Source organism: Alligator mississippiensis, chromosome 2 (assembly GCF_030867095.1).
Source record: "Alligator mississippiensis isolate rAllMis1 chromosome 2, rAllMis1, whole genome shotgun sequence".
Lineage (NCBI taxonomy): Eukaryota > Metazoa > Chordata > Crocodylia > Alligatoridae > Alligator > Alligator mississippiensis.
The window spans coordinates 169,011,490-169,028,513 of record NC_081825.1 but is presented as its reverse complement, the minus strand read 5'-3'; the positions used below and the strand labels follow the sequence as shown (position 1 = coordinate 169,028,513).

Sequence of the window (17,024 nt, the reverse complement as noted above, 5' to 3'; positions counted from 1 at the left end):
CAAACTCAGAATACTGCAAGTCATCTTGACCTCCAACCTCAAAAGCACTCCTCACTTGTTCAGACTGCAGCTTTCTGTGTTACACAGGCTAGAGACAGACATTCAAAAAGCCTGAGCCTGAACTGATTCAATCTTTGCAGGCTAGTTTAACCTGCAAAGCTTGAACTGATTTGGAGGTGGATAAAGCCGCCCTCCCTTCCCTTCCACAATGGTGAGCTGAGGACAGGATACTGATTAGAGAGGGGTCTAAACCCCAACCCTGCCTGCACTGTCTCAGGCTTTTCCCTGCTGGCTGCTCAAGGGGGGAGAAGTGTTGCCAAACCCTGCATCTGTTGATACTGAGCTTTTCAATCTCCATCTCCCTGTTTCTTCAGACTGTCTGAAAACCAGGTCATTTCTAACACCTTTCTCTGTTCCCTCTTGGAGTCTGACAGATTGCAGCCAGCAGTCAGCAGGTTGTTTGCCAGAACAAAGTTGATCTGCCAATCAAGCCCTTCAAAAGGAAACATCTTGCTCATTAGTTTCAAGCTCTTCTCATTTGCAGGGTGCATTTGCACTTGCAAGCCACTAGCTGTCTACCCTTTGTTCCAGTGAAATTGGATGCCCACACAGACACCTCTCAGCATTAGCTAGCATGGGGGTGGAGGCATGGCCAGATGCTAGGTCCCTGTGCTGGGGTTCCTGCCCGGGGAGAGGGGCAGGAGGGGGGATCCCTGCTTGAGCAGCCAGTGGGGAGGGGTTGTGGAGCAGGGGGAAGCCTGGCAGCCGCTGCAGTCCCTCAGCCAGCCAGAGCAGCAATAGTGCTCTGGCTAGGAAGGAGAAGCGCTGGGCCAACCCTGCTCTGCTTCAGCAAACAGCCCCACCCAGGGTGCAAAGCATCTGGGATGCTGAGTGACTGTGGTTTAAATTAAACTAGGAAGGGATCTGGGACAGACATTGCATAAACTGGTTTGACCCAACTCAGTGAAGTCTGAGACTACATTCAACCAGGTTTATCTTAAACTGGTTTCAGCCTTTTCAAACAGGTTTATGTGCACTAAACGTCTGTTCTGTTACAGGTTTAAATCAGCTTCTGATCACTTAAACTGGTTTATGTGTAATGTCTGTCTCTAGCCTTAATCATTTTTCCTGACTGCTGAAGTTAGATCAGATCTTCACAATGGATTGTACCTTGTTGCGCTCACAGCTGATCAGAGTTAGTACAGATTTAACTCGTATGCCAATTTTCCCTTGCCATGAAATATAAAAGGATATATCCTAGGCCTTGTTACACTGTTAACTTGACCTCTTCTCATAGTTTTTCAGCAGTAGATCTCAACATAATTTAAAAAGAAAGCAACGCTTATTACCTATCTTTTACAGATGGTGAAACTGAGGCATAGTGAAGGGAAGTGACTATAATAATTCTATAGAACAGCTGAGAAGATCTCAAAAGAAAAAAAATCATCAACTCAAAAGGGAGACCAAAATTAAATCTGAATTCCATACACTTTGCTTCCCTAGGTGGGACGTGTCAACTAACCCAACATTTTAAGGTTTTTGCTGGTTACTTATAGGAGTCAGGAAATATCCCCCTGAGCTTTCCTCCCCAATATGTTATTTGCCTTCTGAGGAGGGTTTTTGGCCTATTTTTTAAAAATTGGAAATTGGCTGATGGGACTGAGAAACTTCTCAAGGTGTCTGACTAGTAAGTGTGGCTCATGCACTCCCAGGATCAAAACAATCCCCAGATTTGGGGCCAGGAATGATTTTTTCCTCAAGCCATACTGGCAAGGGTCATTAGCAGGGATCTGGGTTTGCCGTTTCCCACAGCGGGTGCAACCAAACACAGCTGGAGACAGTGGGGCCACGCGGGTAGGTAATGATAGTTGCTTTCTTTTTAAAGTATGTTGAGATCTACTGATGAAAAACTGTATGAGAAGAGGTCAAGTTAATATCACTGTGACAAGGCCTAGGTTATATCCTTTTACATTTCATGTCAAGGGAAAATTGGTATACGGGTTTAATCTGTACCAACTCTGATCAGCTGTGAGAGCAACAAGGTACAATCCACTGTGAAGTTCTGATCTAACTTCAGCAGCCAGGAAAATGATTAAGGCCAGGAACAGACATTAAGGCTAGGGAGGCCCCAAGGCAGGGCAAGAGCCCGAGCCTGCAGCCTGTGTCTGCCCCAGGTACGGATCTGGAGGGCCTGGGTCCCCCCTGCCCCCTGGGAGTGCACACAATAGCAGGGAGCCACCCCGCCCAAGATTGCAGCAGGGGGGAGTTGGGGCAAGGGGCTGTGGACCCAGGTCCATAGCCCTGGCAGCTGGGGGCCCCCTCCAGCAGGGCTGGGGAAGCAGAGGCTGGGGGGGGGAGGGGCACTAGCAAGGCTGTGGAAACTGTGGTCGGGGAATGAGGGGCACCAGCGGGGCCGGGGTGGGGGGGGGGGGAGGCCTTTAATTTTACATGGATTTGGGGGGGTTTTTTAGCAGAGAATTTGCTTTTTTTTTTTTTTTTTTAAATCAGGGAAAACCAGGATCCCTGGTCATTAGACTTTCTTGGCCTTCCTCTAGCTCAGTGCATGGTACACTTTGAAGAAACATCAAGCAGTAGAGAGGCAGTTAGTTAGCCTTGCTAGTCTGAAGTCAGGCACAGTAGGGTGGCCCCTTAACGTAACCGTTTCAGAGAGGCGTAAGCTTTCATAGGCAACAGCCTACATCACCAGATGCTATGAATGGACCGTGCTATATTGTAGGTGGTTTTTTTGGTGCTTTGGGGCTGTAATACACAAAAAAGGCCACAGTGGATGTTTCTGTAGGCTCTTTTTGACAACTGGTTGCCTGTGAACAAAGACAGCTGGATTCAATGGCTGGCAGATGCTTTTCACTCCCCTGTTCCTAAAAATAAATTTAAGAATATTCTTACATATATGTTCATAGATTGTAAGGCTGGAAGGGACCTCAGAAGATTATTAGGTCCAGCCCGCTACACCAAGCAGGAATGACAACTTGGGTCATGTGACCCCAGCAAGGTGACCATCAGTCTCCTCTTGAAGATTTCCAGGGTAGGCAACTGCACCACCTCTGGAAAGAGCTTATTCCATAGTCCAGTCTCCCTAGTTGTGAAGTAGTTTTTCCTAATGTTGAGCCTGAAATGGTCTTCCCAGAGTTTGTGACCATTACTCCTAGCTTTCCTCAAGGGTGCCCTGGTGAACAGTTGTTCACTGAACCCTTGATGTATGCCACTGATGTAGCAGTAAGCTGCTACCTATCAGCCTTTTTTTCAGGCTGAAGAGTCCCAGATCCCTGAGCCTTTCCTCATATGGCTTGCCATGCAAGTCTCTGATCACATGGGTGGCCCTTCTCTGGACTCTCAAGCTTTACTATGTCCTTGTTGAAGTGTGGTGCCCAGAACTGGACACAGTACTCCAGCTACAGTCACCAATGCCGAGCAGAGTGGGAGAATCACTTCTTTGGTTTTGTTGGAGATGAATCGATTGATGCATGCCAGGGTATTTTTTATCCTTGCTGGCTACAGTGTTGCACTGCCGGCTCATGTTCATACTGTGGTCTATTATTAGCCCCAGGTCCCTTTCATTCGTAGTGCTGATCAAGTTGGCTTTGCCAGTCCTATAGGTGTACAGGGGATTGTTCATCCCCAGGTGGAGTACTTTACATTTCTTGACATTGAACCTGACTGTTTTGCCCAGTCTTCCAATTTTCTTACGAGAACATCGTGGAAGGCCAGATCGAAAGCTTTTTGGAAGTTGAGGTATATAATGTCAACTTCCTCTTTTTTATCCAGGTGGCAAGTCACCTGATCGTAAAAGGAGATGAAGTTGGTAAGACAAGACATGTCTGCAATGAATCTATGCTGGCTGTCATTCAGAATCCTACCTTCTAGAAGTTTATCACACATACACTGCTTAATGAATTTTTCCAGGATTTTCCATGGGATAGAAATAAGGCTACCTGGCCTATAATTACCGAAGTCATCCCTCTTCCTTTTGTTGAAGATGGGCACAACATGAGCGTTCTTCCAGTCCTTGGGGACCTCTCTGGAGCACCATGAGTTTTGGAAAAGATTCACTAGGGGTTCTGTGAGGACTTCGGCCAGTTCCTTCAACACTCTCGGGTGAAGTTCATCCAGTCCTGCTGACTTATATGCGTCCAGTTTCTTTAACTGATCACACATCAGTTCTACAGCAATAATAGGAAGGTCATTTGAACCCTGCTCATTCTGTACCCTAGCTGACACGATTTTCCTCTTGGCTTGGTGAAAGACTGAAGCAAAGTACAGCCAGTCCTCGACTTACGACTTCTCCAAAGTGCAATGAATGTCACTTATGACATTTATAAATTGACACCGTTTCAATGTTCCAACGTAGGTTTTGTCTTTTGTCTTACGGGAAGGGGAAGGGGAAGTGGAAGGGAAGGGGCGTGGGGGGGGCGCACACATCAACGCCCCCGGCAGTGAGAGAAGGACTAGGACAAGCGCTGCCCATCTGGGACCAGATGCAGGTGTGAGAAAGGGGGTGGGGGGCCGCGGTTGCCACCGCTGCACATTACTCATCTGGTGGCTCGACCAGCATTTCCTGCTGCTGGTCAGGGAGGGCATGGGGGGGGTGCCCCCGGATCTGCGCAATGTGGGGCGGGTGGGTGGGTGGGGCTGGGGCTGCACTGGGCTATACTCTGGGCAGGCAGCCGGGGCTAGGGCAAATTTTTGGGTGGCTTCAGCCCCCCCATAACCCCCACTATGCCACCTGCCCTGCCCCTATCCAAAGGCAGATGCCCCCCCATGCCCTCAAAGCTGTGGTTCACCCGGGTGGCAGCTCCTGCCAGTGCGCACCACTTGTCTGGAGGCAGCACACTGGCTCTGCCCCATGCCATCCTGCCCCAGCTGGGTGAGCATGGGGGGGCAGGGGGTGTGACCCTGGATCGGGGTGGGTGGCGGATCGGGAGCTATGAGGGGGACTGCAGCCACTCAAAAATTTGCTGTAGGCCCCGCCACCTGCCCAGAGTGCAGCCTAGGCCCTGCCCACCCCACCCCAGGCAGATCCAGGGGCAAGTGCCCCCCCATGCCCTCCTGGACCAGCAGTAGGAAAAGCTGGTCAAGCCACCAGATGAGTAGTGTGCAGCGGCGGTAGCCATGGCCCCCCCTTCCCCACGCTTGTCTGGTCCCAGATGGGCAGCACTTGCCCCAGTCCCAGTCCTTCCCTCACTGTGGGGAGAACCACTGGTCAAGCTGCCAGACGAGCAGCGCGCAGCAGCAGAAGCCGCTGCCCCCCTCTCCCTGCACCCGCTCAGCCCCAGCTGGGCAGTGCTTGCCTCAGCCCTGGTCCCAGCCCTAGCCCCTCCCTCACTGCAGGAGGCGTTGATCTGCCCCCCCCATGCCCCTTTCCCTTCCACCACTTACCAGCTGCATGCAGTATCGACCGTCATAAAGGAACCAATCCCCCACCTGTAACACTGTTCCTATGGGAAAACTGGTTCTGACTTGCAATGTTTCGACTTAAGACACAGTTTTCCAGGAACCAATTGTGTCGTAAGTCTGAGGACTGCCTGTAGTCATTCAGGAATTCACGTTTCTCCTGAGTGCTGGTGACTAGCTGTCCTGAGGTGTTGAGCAATGGCCCCACTCTCTCATTCGTTTTCCTCCTGTTCCCCATGTACCTAAAGACAGACTTCTTGTTGTCCCTGATTTCCATTGCTAATTTTAGTTCAGTTGCCACCTTAGCTTTTCTAATTTGATCCCTACAAGTGCAGACTATAGAGTCCTTCTTGGGGGCTATCCCTAGCTTCCATTGACTGTATGCCTCTTAAGAAAAAAGAGAGAGAGGTATACAATCAATGGAAACTAGCTAGCCCCGCTTAGTAGGGGTGTGCGAAATGGGCCGTATTTGATTTGGATTCGGCCCGAATCAGGGACAGTGATTCGATTAGTTTATTTGGATCACTGTCCCAATTTGAGTTGGCCAAATCTGAAGATTTGATGCTGATTCAGAGAATCAGCAATTCAGCCATAGACACAGCTTTAAATGTTTTTTCTGCATACCTCAAGGTACCAGGCGCGGCTCGTGAACACTGTGATGGTGGGGCAGATGGGAGTGTCTCACAGGAGCGCAGGGGGGCCTCCTCGCATGTTCGGTGGTGGACCCAGAAGTGGACTGGAAGTACCACTTCCAAGTCCATTCCCCCCCCCCCCAAGCTATTGGCGGGGGGGTGACCCCGGGTACTGAGCCAAGAGGGCACCGGGGAGCCCCCCAGCATGCTCCCCAGTGAACCTGGACTGGAAGTGCTTCTGGTCCACTTCCAGGTCTGCTGCCGCTCACACTGGGACCCCTCTGTGCTTCTGTGGGACGTTCCATCCACACCAGCATCTCAGCATTCACAAGCTTCCTGGTACCTTGAGGTATGTAGAAAAAAACATTTCAAGTTGTGTCTATGTCTGAATCATCAAATTCTTCCAAATCAATTTGGAGGGTTCCGATTAAATTCGGAGAGATTAAAGGGTCTCCTGATTCAATTTGGATTTGGAGATTTGGCCACCAAATCAGACCGAATCTCCACCGAATTGAATCAGCGACCGAAGCTTTGCACAGCCCTACTGTTTAGTCAAGAGGGCTTCCCAGCCCTTTTGCTACATTTCCTCTGCATGGAAATGGACTTCCTTTGTGCTTCAAGGATCGTGTCCTTTAGAAAACACCAACTCTTCATGCACTTCTTTTGTCTTTGGTCCCTGATCCCGCAGCACATTCCCTACTAATGAACCGAGCTTGTTGAAGTTTGCATTTTTGAACTCCAAAATTTCAAGCCCACTATCCAATTTGTCTGCCTTGCGACGGACTGTGAATGTAATGGTTTCATGGTCACTAACATCCAGCCTGCCATCTGTGTTTAAAGTCGTTCACCAGGTCATCTTCTTTGGCCAGGACTAAGTCTAGAAGAGCGTTACCTCTGGTTGGCCCGTGCATCTCCCAAGTCAGAAAAAGCTCTTTGATGCATGTCATGGAGGAACATGACTGATCCAGACTTGGCTGAGCACTCTTCCCAAGAGATGTCTGGATAATTGAAGTTGCCTATAATGACCATATCCTGTGCCCACGCAGCCCCTGTTGGATCTCAGGAGAACTCTAGATCAAGATCCTTGCCCTGATTTGGTGGTCTGTTGTATACACCTACAGTTAGATCTCTCTTGCCATGCCCACCCCCCCTGCAGCTCAACTCAGAGGGTTTCAAGCCTTTCTTCTTTGGAGCTGATGTCCGCCTCCAAATAGGTGTATTGCTCCTTCACATAGAGAGCTACACATCCACCTTCTTTCCCTACTCCGTCCCTTGGATGCAGAGCGTAGCCCTTTATGGCTATGCTCCAATTGTGAGAGGAGTCCCACCAGGTCTCCATAATTCCTACTAGATCATAATGGCCACATCTAATAATTCTTAAATAATCCAACTATATTGAAGTTGGGGCATTAGTTTCAACTTGTAACTCACAACTACTTCCATCCACAGCTCTTAAAATGGAACAGCTTTATAATGAAAGTGTAATGACATACCATATTTACCCAAATACAAGACGACCCTGAATTTAAGACAAGCTCCCAATAATTAGATTCTATACATGGAAAAATATATAATCTTATTATAACTGTCCATGTATGGAATCTTATTATTGGAGGATCATTTTATATTAGTCTCCCAAATACTGGAGGCAGTGGTGGGAGAGGTGATGAGGGGGGCAATAATGGAGCAGGACAACAACAATGGCTATCTGCCTCTACAACCTCCTGGGGTAACGAGTTCCATAAGCTAACTGTGTGCTGCATGAAAATCTATTTTCAGGTTTAACCCTGTCTCCTGTTAATTTTAGTAGGTGCCCCCTAATACTAGTATTCTGGGATTGGCAAATAATAATTCCCTATTCATTTTGTCTACAGTCTTCATGGTTTTATAGACTTCTAATTATACCCCCCCCCCCCCAATCATCTTTTTCCTTTCAACTGAAGTCCTAGCCTCTCTCATCACTCCTGGTATGGCAGCTGCTCCATACCCTTGATCATCTTGGTTGCCCTTCTCTGTAGCTCTTCCAATTCCATATCCTTTTTGAGATGCAGAAACCAGAACTGTACACAGTATTAAAGATGTGGGTGCACCATGGATTTGTATAATGGTATGATAATATTTTCCCTTACATTTTCAATTGCATTCTTATTTATGGCCAACATTTTACTAGTTTTTGTTTGCTACTATACATTGGGCTGATATTTTCATAAAACTGTCTACAATGACTTCAAAGTCTCTTTCCTGAATCATAGCTCAGAACCCATCACTGTATATGTATAGTTGAGCTTATTTTCCCCATGTGCGTTACCTTGCATGTGTCAACAGTGAAATTCATCTGCCATTATTTTTGCCCACTGTAGCTTTGTGAGATCTCTGTGAGGGCCATGTTACACATTGCACTTTGAGCTGCTCAAGGGTTGATCAGTGTTGGTGCTAGCTCAAGTGTGGAGCAGTCACATGCTCAAGCCAGCAGGGGCCTTGAAGACTGAAAAATAAGAATCCCCCCCACTCCCTTTTTGGGCTTTCCCCCCTGTGGCTCCCTCTAGTCCCTGACCCACACCTGGGGCTCACTCATGCCCCGCCTCTCATGTGCCCCAGCTTCTTTCACCTGCCTGCCCACCCCAGAAAGTGACAGTGGCCAGGCCAGCAAGTTCCCCATCCCTGCCTGCTCCCCAGAATACTGTGAAATAAGCCAGGACAGGGCAAGCAGAGATCGGGGTGGTGGTGGGGGGGGGGCAGCCAGATGGCACGGCCAATGTGGGGGGATGGCAGGCCTGATTCAAGGCCAATCTGGGCTAATGGCTTCCCCGCTGCTCCTGTGGGCTTTCCCCCAGGCCCCCCCCCCTTTCCCCCTGGCTGCTGGTGCTGTCCCGGGGCACAAACAAAGAAGAATCTACCTATCTGCCTGGCTCCCAGTGCCCCTTCTACCACCACCAGGCTGCTGCTCTCCTCTGGGCTGGGTGGAGCCCTGACAGCAGCAGCAGAGGCAGGGGCTAGGCAGGTGGGTTTCCCTTCCTTGCCTGCTCTCCTGGGTCAGCACTGGCAGCCAAAAGTAGGTCAGGGTGGGAGTGGGGGGCAAGGGAGTCAGCAGGAATCTTGGGTGCTGGGTGGGACCCAGGGGGATAGTAGGTTGAACTGTATTGTTAGGGGACAGAGGTGGCAGCTGGTAGCCCAATCCAGGGAGGGGAGGGGAGAGGAAGAGGAGAGTGTTACACAAGCTGGGTAACACAGATCAAACATGATCTGCGTCCAGTACTGGGCGCCACACTTCAAAAAGGATGTGGCCAGCCTGGAGAGGGTTCAAAGGAGGGTCACCCGCTTAGTGAGAGGGCAGCAGGACGGGCCCTACCAGGAGAGACTGAGGGACCTGAACCTGTTCAGCCTCAGCAAGAGGAGGCTGAGGGGGAACCTGGTGGCTACCTACAAACTCACCAGGGGAGATCAAAAGCAAATAGGTAGAGCCCTTTTCTCCCCAGCACCACCTGGGGTGACAAGGAACAATGGTCATAAGCTGATGGAGAATAGGTTTAGGTTAGAGATCAGAAGGCAATATTTTACAGTTAGGGTGGCCAAAGTCTGGAACCAGTTCCCAGGGAAGTGGTCCTCACCCCCACCTTGGGCAAATTCGAGAGGAGGTTGGACGATCATCTGTCTGGGGTCTTGTGAACCCAGCATTCATTCCTGCCTGTGGCAGGGGGTCAGGCTAGATGATCTGTTCAGGTCCCTCCTGACCCTAGCTACTATGAAACTATGAACCCAGCACAGAGTTGCATAACTAAGTCACACACAGAGTGATTAAAACTAGTTTCTTGTGTTAATGTGTAGACAATCCAGGGATTAAGAGGTGCACAATTCACCTGAAATTAACGTGTAGCAAGGCCCAGAGATCCTTCTGCAACTCCTGTCTGTCAGTTTGGGATCTGACTACCCAGAGTAATGTAGTATTACCTGCAAATTTGGGAGATTTCACTGTTCTATTTACAAGTCATTGATGAAAGCATTGAACAAACCCCCACAGAACTCTAGTTCTTTAATCGACAAATGAATTTTTCCTCCAATCCCATGGCAATTCCGTTTTTTTTAAAGCCTTTGCTGAAACACCTTGTCAAAAGCTTTTTGAGAATCTAAACATCATGTCAACTGAATCCCTATTGTCCACATGTTTACTAACACCTTCAAAGAACTCTAGAAGATTGGAAAGGGAGGATTTCCCTTTATGAAAACCATGCTAACTCTTCCCCAGTATATCATATCTGTCCACATGACTGCCCATTTTATTCTTATAGATTCTACCAACTTGTAAAGGCCATGGAAGTGAGTCTGTATGACCCAGGATAACGTCTGGAACCCTTTTTGAAGATGAATGTTATGTTGGCAATCCACCAGTCCTCTGGCACAGAGACCATTTGTAAAGATAGTTTATATAGTATCACCAACAGTTCTGCAATTTTATATCAGAATTCCATCAGAACTCTCAAGTGAATGCTGCCAGTCCCAGCAACTTCTTGTTGTTTAATTTATCAAATTTGATCCAAAACATCTTCTACTTTCACTTTAACATGATCCAACTCCCAAGGCCTACCTGCTAGGAATAACTGATCTTGTGTGGAAATTCCTCCAGTATCTTCTGCAGTAAAACACTCATGCAATTAATTCATTTAACTTCTCTGCTATAGCCCTATAATCCTGGAGTACACCTTTTATACCTTGGCCATCTAATGTTCCCACCAATCCTCCCACTGGCTTTCTGCTTCTGGTGTATTTTTAAAAAAAAGTTTTTACTATTAGCTTCAGCATCTTCAGCAAGACGCTCCTAGGCTTCTTTTGTGGCCTTATTTTACTTTACACGAACCCTGGCAAGTCAAGTATACTTTCCTCTCTTCATTTGGGGATACCTTCCATTTCCAGAATGATACCTTTTTTGTCTTTGATAACATCCTTAACACTGCTATTAAAACTAAGCAGGGTTTGTACTGGACTACTTGGTACCCTTTTTGACTTGCAGCATATACTTTTCCTGAGGCTCTAATTTAAAAAAAAAAAAAAGAGCTTCCAGGCTGCCTGCAGGTCTTATGTTTCTGACTGGTCCTTTAACTTCTAACTTCCTAATTTTTGTGTAATTTCCCTTCTCGAGGTTGAATATTTACATGGCGGATGTTTTTTCAGCTTATTCTCTCCCGCTAAGATGCTGAATGTTATGGCTGCTGTTACAGAGCGCCTCACCTACACATACGTCTTGAGTCATGTCTTGTGTGTTACTCAGGGTTAAGTCTAGAATGGTTTCTCCTCTTGTAGTTTCCAAAGCAAGTTGTTCTAGAAACCAATCATTTATTACATCCAGAAATTTTATCTAGGTATCACTCTGATGAGGTGTTTGTTTACACAGTCTATGAGAGGATACATGAAGTCTTCCATAACTGTCTGTCCCACTATTGTAGCTTTTCTAATCTTCCTCAGCATTTCACAATCATATTTGCCTTCCTGATCAGGTAGTCAGTAGTACAATCCTATTGCTATTTTTCTTCTTTTTAAGTATGAAATTTCTACCTAGAAAGATTCTATGATAGTTTCTCTTTCAGAAAAGATTTTCACATTGTTACTGTTCATGCTATCCTTAAAGTGCTATTCCCCCACCTGCATGTCCTACTGTCACTCCCATATAAAATTTATAACCCTGCATAACAGTATCCCATTCATTATCATTTTTCTACCACAGTGTCTTGATGCACACCTTGCTGGGCAGACCCCAGCAGTCCTTTCTGCCCAAGTGCAGGGGAGCTGGACCAGATGATCTTGTAAGGTCCCTTCCAGCCCCAAATACCTATGAAATCTGAGATGCCTATTATGTCAGAGTCACCATTTAATACCAGGCATTCTGATTAACCCATCTTATTTAGACTTCTAGCATTTGTATAGAACACAAAAAAGTTTTCAAGTTTTTTGGACTCAAGGCATCCCTTGTTTGATTCAAGACAACCCTCCATAACTTCTCCCCATTTCAAGAACTAATGTATTTGTTACAGTGCTTACCTCCTTGCAGAGGGGTAGGACAGTGGAGACAGAGCAGTGACAAGGCAGGAATAAGCCTAAGCCTAAAACTGCATTTCTCTCTTCACACCTGCTTATCTCCTCACATGTTGCAGCACCCTTCAAAAGATCTCACAGTACCCCATGGTGCCCCAGCACCCTGGCTGATAATCACAGATGCAGAAGCACTTATAACTTCTGTCTTTGCTTGGTTGCCCAGTGCTGCTACATATGCACAAAAACAAATCAAAACAAATTAGTTAAATCATCCTCTTTGACTCTGAATGAAGTAGGGTTATATTTAGTACAATTCTGCTATACTTGTAGGTCTGTATGATTCTGTAGCCATAAGAGTTGCAAAGTACCAGCATGTATTGGTATCCCCCAATAAGGACAACTTGCAAGATACGAGTCTCCTTCCCATTCTAGTTCCCCAATAATTTCAGTTCCTGAAAAGTTGTGGAAACTTAGCCGAATCAGCTACAATTGTTTTCTCTGCCCAATCTATCTCATAGTAATTGGAAGCTAAAAACTTTAATAATTTACTATTAAAAACAACTATTTGTCCTTAAATTATTTCATTCACTGCAAGATGGGACTTGAAGGGGGGGGGGGGGGACAAAAAAACCACACTAAAAAATGTGTATTAGCTGACATGTGCTCACTAGCAGTAATTCTCTCCCCCACCCTGCTTCTTAAATGGCATAACTGTTTTGTTTGTCCATAGCCTCAATGGCATCTTAGTCTTGCATCTAGGTCACTAGCCATAATATCTCTGGCACACTGATGAAGTATACCTGCAGTTTAGGACATTCACTCAAAATTCTGGACGTTAGTAGTCTTGATACTACTTCTGCCCTTCTGGGATGGTAAGAAAAGCAAAAGCAACTGCTGCTACTCATGACTGAATTAACTAAACCATCACATCCAGAGAAAGAATTTTCTTCCTGAACCATGTAGCAGAATAACCAAATACTGAAAAATCCCAAACTGGATACATCTGTCATAGCTAAAATTACCACCTGCTTCGAAAACCGTTCTGTTCCTGGGCCAGTCAAAAACCAAATGAAAATTGAACTAGTTGAAGCGAATGTCTACCTAGACCCAAAGCAATCTGGATTGAAACCAAGACATGTAATGAAAGCCACTTTTGTTACATTAATGGACATCTCATGCTGTCGCTAGAAGGTGAGAAGATACCTATGCTTATTCTCCTAGACCCCTCTGCAGCATTTAGGCAGGATATAATTTTGTCTTCCTGGAAAAATGTTATTTTGCCTTTCCCCAGGAGGTCTGCCACAAGTCCTTCCTGGAGCCTCATACCTTAATAGTGGTGGAAGAGCAGTTTCCTATCACTAAGACACCCTTCTCACTTATCGATTCCCACAAGGATCAATTCTGTCTCTAGTCATGCTTCACATTGAGCATTATATAATGCTCATCACCTTAAGTGAGCACCTTCCAAGAATCCATTCAATGATGTGAACAACAGACTTGTGTGAGATGGTTCTCTTATTCTCCACCCAGAGGAAGAAGCACATAGAGTAGCATGTCTTTTTATCTGCTTGCTGTACATGCACATATGTCATGCACTAGAACAGCAGATTATGACATTTGTCATGGTCCTTGGTTTCTGGAGAAATTAATTCCACAGTTTTGGGCATCAATACATTTGTGTCCTGCACAGACAATATTAACTCTTAACATAGAGTTCCACTGCATTAAAAAAGCAGAGTTGTTGACCAATATTCATGCTTTAACCTCTTTTAAATACCCTGGACCAAAGCCATCAATAAGGACTTCCTTTTAAGTTGACCTAATATTCTACAGAAAGCCACAATAAAGAGGAGAGGTCTGAGACTAAGGTAAGCAACTCTACCCTTCAAACATAGTAAGCATGAAGCTTCCCAACATACGAAACAATTTTTTCAGAGGTTCACTTAAGACTGAAGAAAGAACTCCCATAGGACCGAAGGAACTTCACCTTCTACTACAAATACAAGGTTTACTTTTTTGATTCTGGCCTTTTCTAACTTCCACAGAAATCCTTCCTTAGGCACCTGAAAGGTCAAAGACACCTATGTTTCCATCAGTAAAGATCTTTAGGCATCTAGAATTTTACTCCTGCAAATGCTCCGAAACGCTGCCGCACTGTTCACATCTAGCATAGCAGGATATGTGATCCTGGGGATTTGGGACAAATTCTTCAGAACCCAACTGTACAACTAAATGTCTGCCAGTGGCCTGAGGTGCTCATATTTTCCCAAGAGGTAACTGTGACCACCTAAAACCCGAGATCCCGCTCCTGCCTTTGTTTCAAGGTAATTTACATCATCACAGATCCTCACAAGAGGTGAGAGATCTCCATAACAGCTATGAACTGACTGTCCAGAGGAGTTTTCCATCTATTGACTCCTCTGTGAAACCCTATGAAATACGAACTTTCATTTCTACCCAGGAGAACCTTTACAATAATTTCTCCAATGCTGATGAAAAGCGTTTGTCTCTGAAAGCTTGCAATTAAAGAATTTTTTTTTGCAAAAATCTTGTTGGTCTAATAAAAGATATAATCTTTACTACAAGTCTTGATTGCCTTAACTCAATATATGACATTCAGCTCTAGGAGCCAGGTACCCAAGTCAGGCAAGACAATGCTGAGCACTGCCACTTCCAGTCCTTATATGAATTTGGACTTGATGTAATTATACAAATAGAAACTAAATGAGAAAACAAGTATTTTTCACATTCATATACAGTTTTATAAAGACACTTGGAAATTTACATGGATCACTTCTCTCTTGAGAAAAGGCAATTTCCCCATCCTCAATACATCTCAGGCAAAAAATTATTTCAGTTTCAAATAGAAAAAATAAAGTGATTCCTGCAATTCTTCATAACATAGCTGAGTTCTACCACAATTAATGGAACACCCCCAGCAATTAATGAATGCTTTTATTCAACATTTGTCATTTAACGAATGCTCTCATACAGGGGTGGGCAAAATGGTGGATCCAGCCCGCAGCTGGACTTCATTTCCCAGCAGCCCCTGCCCACATGGCTGGGCCCGGTCTCCATGGAGACCTCAGCAGCACCTGCACTGTGATAGTGCAAGGCTGGGGTTGCTTTGGAGACCAGCCCCAGCTGCGCTGCCAGGATGTGCAGCAGGGCAGGGGGCTGCTCTGGAACTGCTGGGAAATTGTGGTGGGGGCAGCTTGGGCTGGGGCCAGGGCAGAGCCGCAATCTGCAGCCTGCACACTCTGGGCAGGGGTGCATAGGCAGTAAATTGCAGCTCTGCCCCAGCTCAGGACCAGGCTGTCATCACTGCAAGGAGCCAGGGCATTGCTGTGAAACGCTGCCTGTGCACCCCTGCCCTGGCCCCAGCCCAAGCTGCCACAAGATCCATCACAAGATCCCAGCAGCTCTGGAGCAGCCCACTGCCCTGCCCACATGGCTGGGACTGGACTCCAAGGCAACCCCAGCCTTGCACTATCACAGCACACTACCCCACGCCACTGCCTCCCAGGAGTAGGGCTGGGGTGGGGGAGCAAGGGCAGCACTGCCTCTCTGCGGGCCGCAGAGGTGCCACCCAGCTGGCCAAATGCGGGGGGGGGGGGGGTGGTGAAGCTTGCACATGGTGGCCACCAGCACCACTAATCACCCCATGCTGTCGATGCTCTGCGTGCGGCTGCTACCACCTCCCACCTCCCCCGCTTCACGTCCAGCCGCCAGGAGCACACTTATTAAAAAAAAAAAAAAAGATTGAAAACCCCTGCTCTAAAGGAAGGAAGCTGCTTGGTGCTCCCATTTTCATCTGCCTTAAGAATCTTTATAGCCATGGCACACTGACATCTACGTACTCAGTACTCTGCTTAGAGGCAAAACATTCCTGCTAAAAGTCACTGCTGACAATGAAGACTATAGTGTGGGGTACAGACACCTAAACTAATTTTAGACAAGCTAAAATTGTCCTTGCACTTCAGGAGGGATGTGGACAACATGGAGAGGGTCCAGAGGAGGGCCACCCACATGATCAGGGGTCAGCAGGGCAGGCTCTACGAGGAGAGGCTAAAGGACCTGAACCTGTTCAGCCTCCACAAGAGAAGGTTGAAGAGGGATTTAGTGGCCATTTACAAGCTAGTCAGGGGGGACCAGCAGGCATTGGAAGAGTCCCTGTTGCCCCGAGCACTACCAGGAGTGACAAGAAATAACAGTCACAAGCTATCAGGAGGCGCTACTTCACTGTCAGGGCAGCTAGGATCTGGAACCAACTTCCAGTGGTGCTGGCTCCTATCCTGGGGGTCTTTAAGAGGAGGCTGGATGAACACCTTGCTGGGGGTTATTTGACCCCAGTACTCTTTCCTGCCATGGCAGGGGGTCGAACATGATGATCTGCTCAGGTCCCTTCCGACCCTACCAACTATGAAACTATTATATATGGAATATCATTGCGGCTTGTTTGCGATATTATCAAGGCAAAAATTGGCTTTAACGTGTGGCCAGGTTATTCTATATGTGATTAACACCTTTATAGTATCTTAAATGTAATGCATGTCAGGGCCCTTAATAAGAACAGACACAAATAGCTAAATTCCTTCAAAAACAGTATTCAATGTTGAGTCCAGAAAGGTAAAATGATGTTTGGAGACGGAGATTGAATTAGAAACTGAGGCAGGCCTACAAAAAACCAAGTATAAGACCGTTCTATATTCAGTAATGACTTCAGTTACCAGGGCACCTGGTTAAGATGATGAAAATGGACCAGCTATGTCTCTTGAGTGACCATTCTTATCCTATTCAATATCATAGCTGATTGAGAAGACAGAGAAACACCTAAGAGCTCTTTGTGTGAACTACTAGGAACGGAGGGGGTGGAGACAGGAAAGAGATGGCAACAGAGAGCAGGAGAAAAATTGTAAGAGCTAACAGGATCATAGGATGTGGCCAAATGAAGCA

General features: G+C 46.7%; 1 protein-coding gene across 2 annotated transcripts in view; it reads right to left on the bottom strand.

Moving 5' to 3' along the window:
- The window catches only part of GTF2E2 (general transcription factor IIE subunit 2), a 67,076-nt gene that overhangs the window by 44,678 nt on the left and 5,374 nt on the right, over positions 1-17,024 (bottom strand). The gene's annotated exons all lie outside the window — the stretch shown is intronic.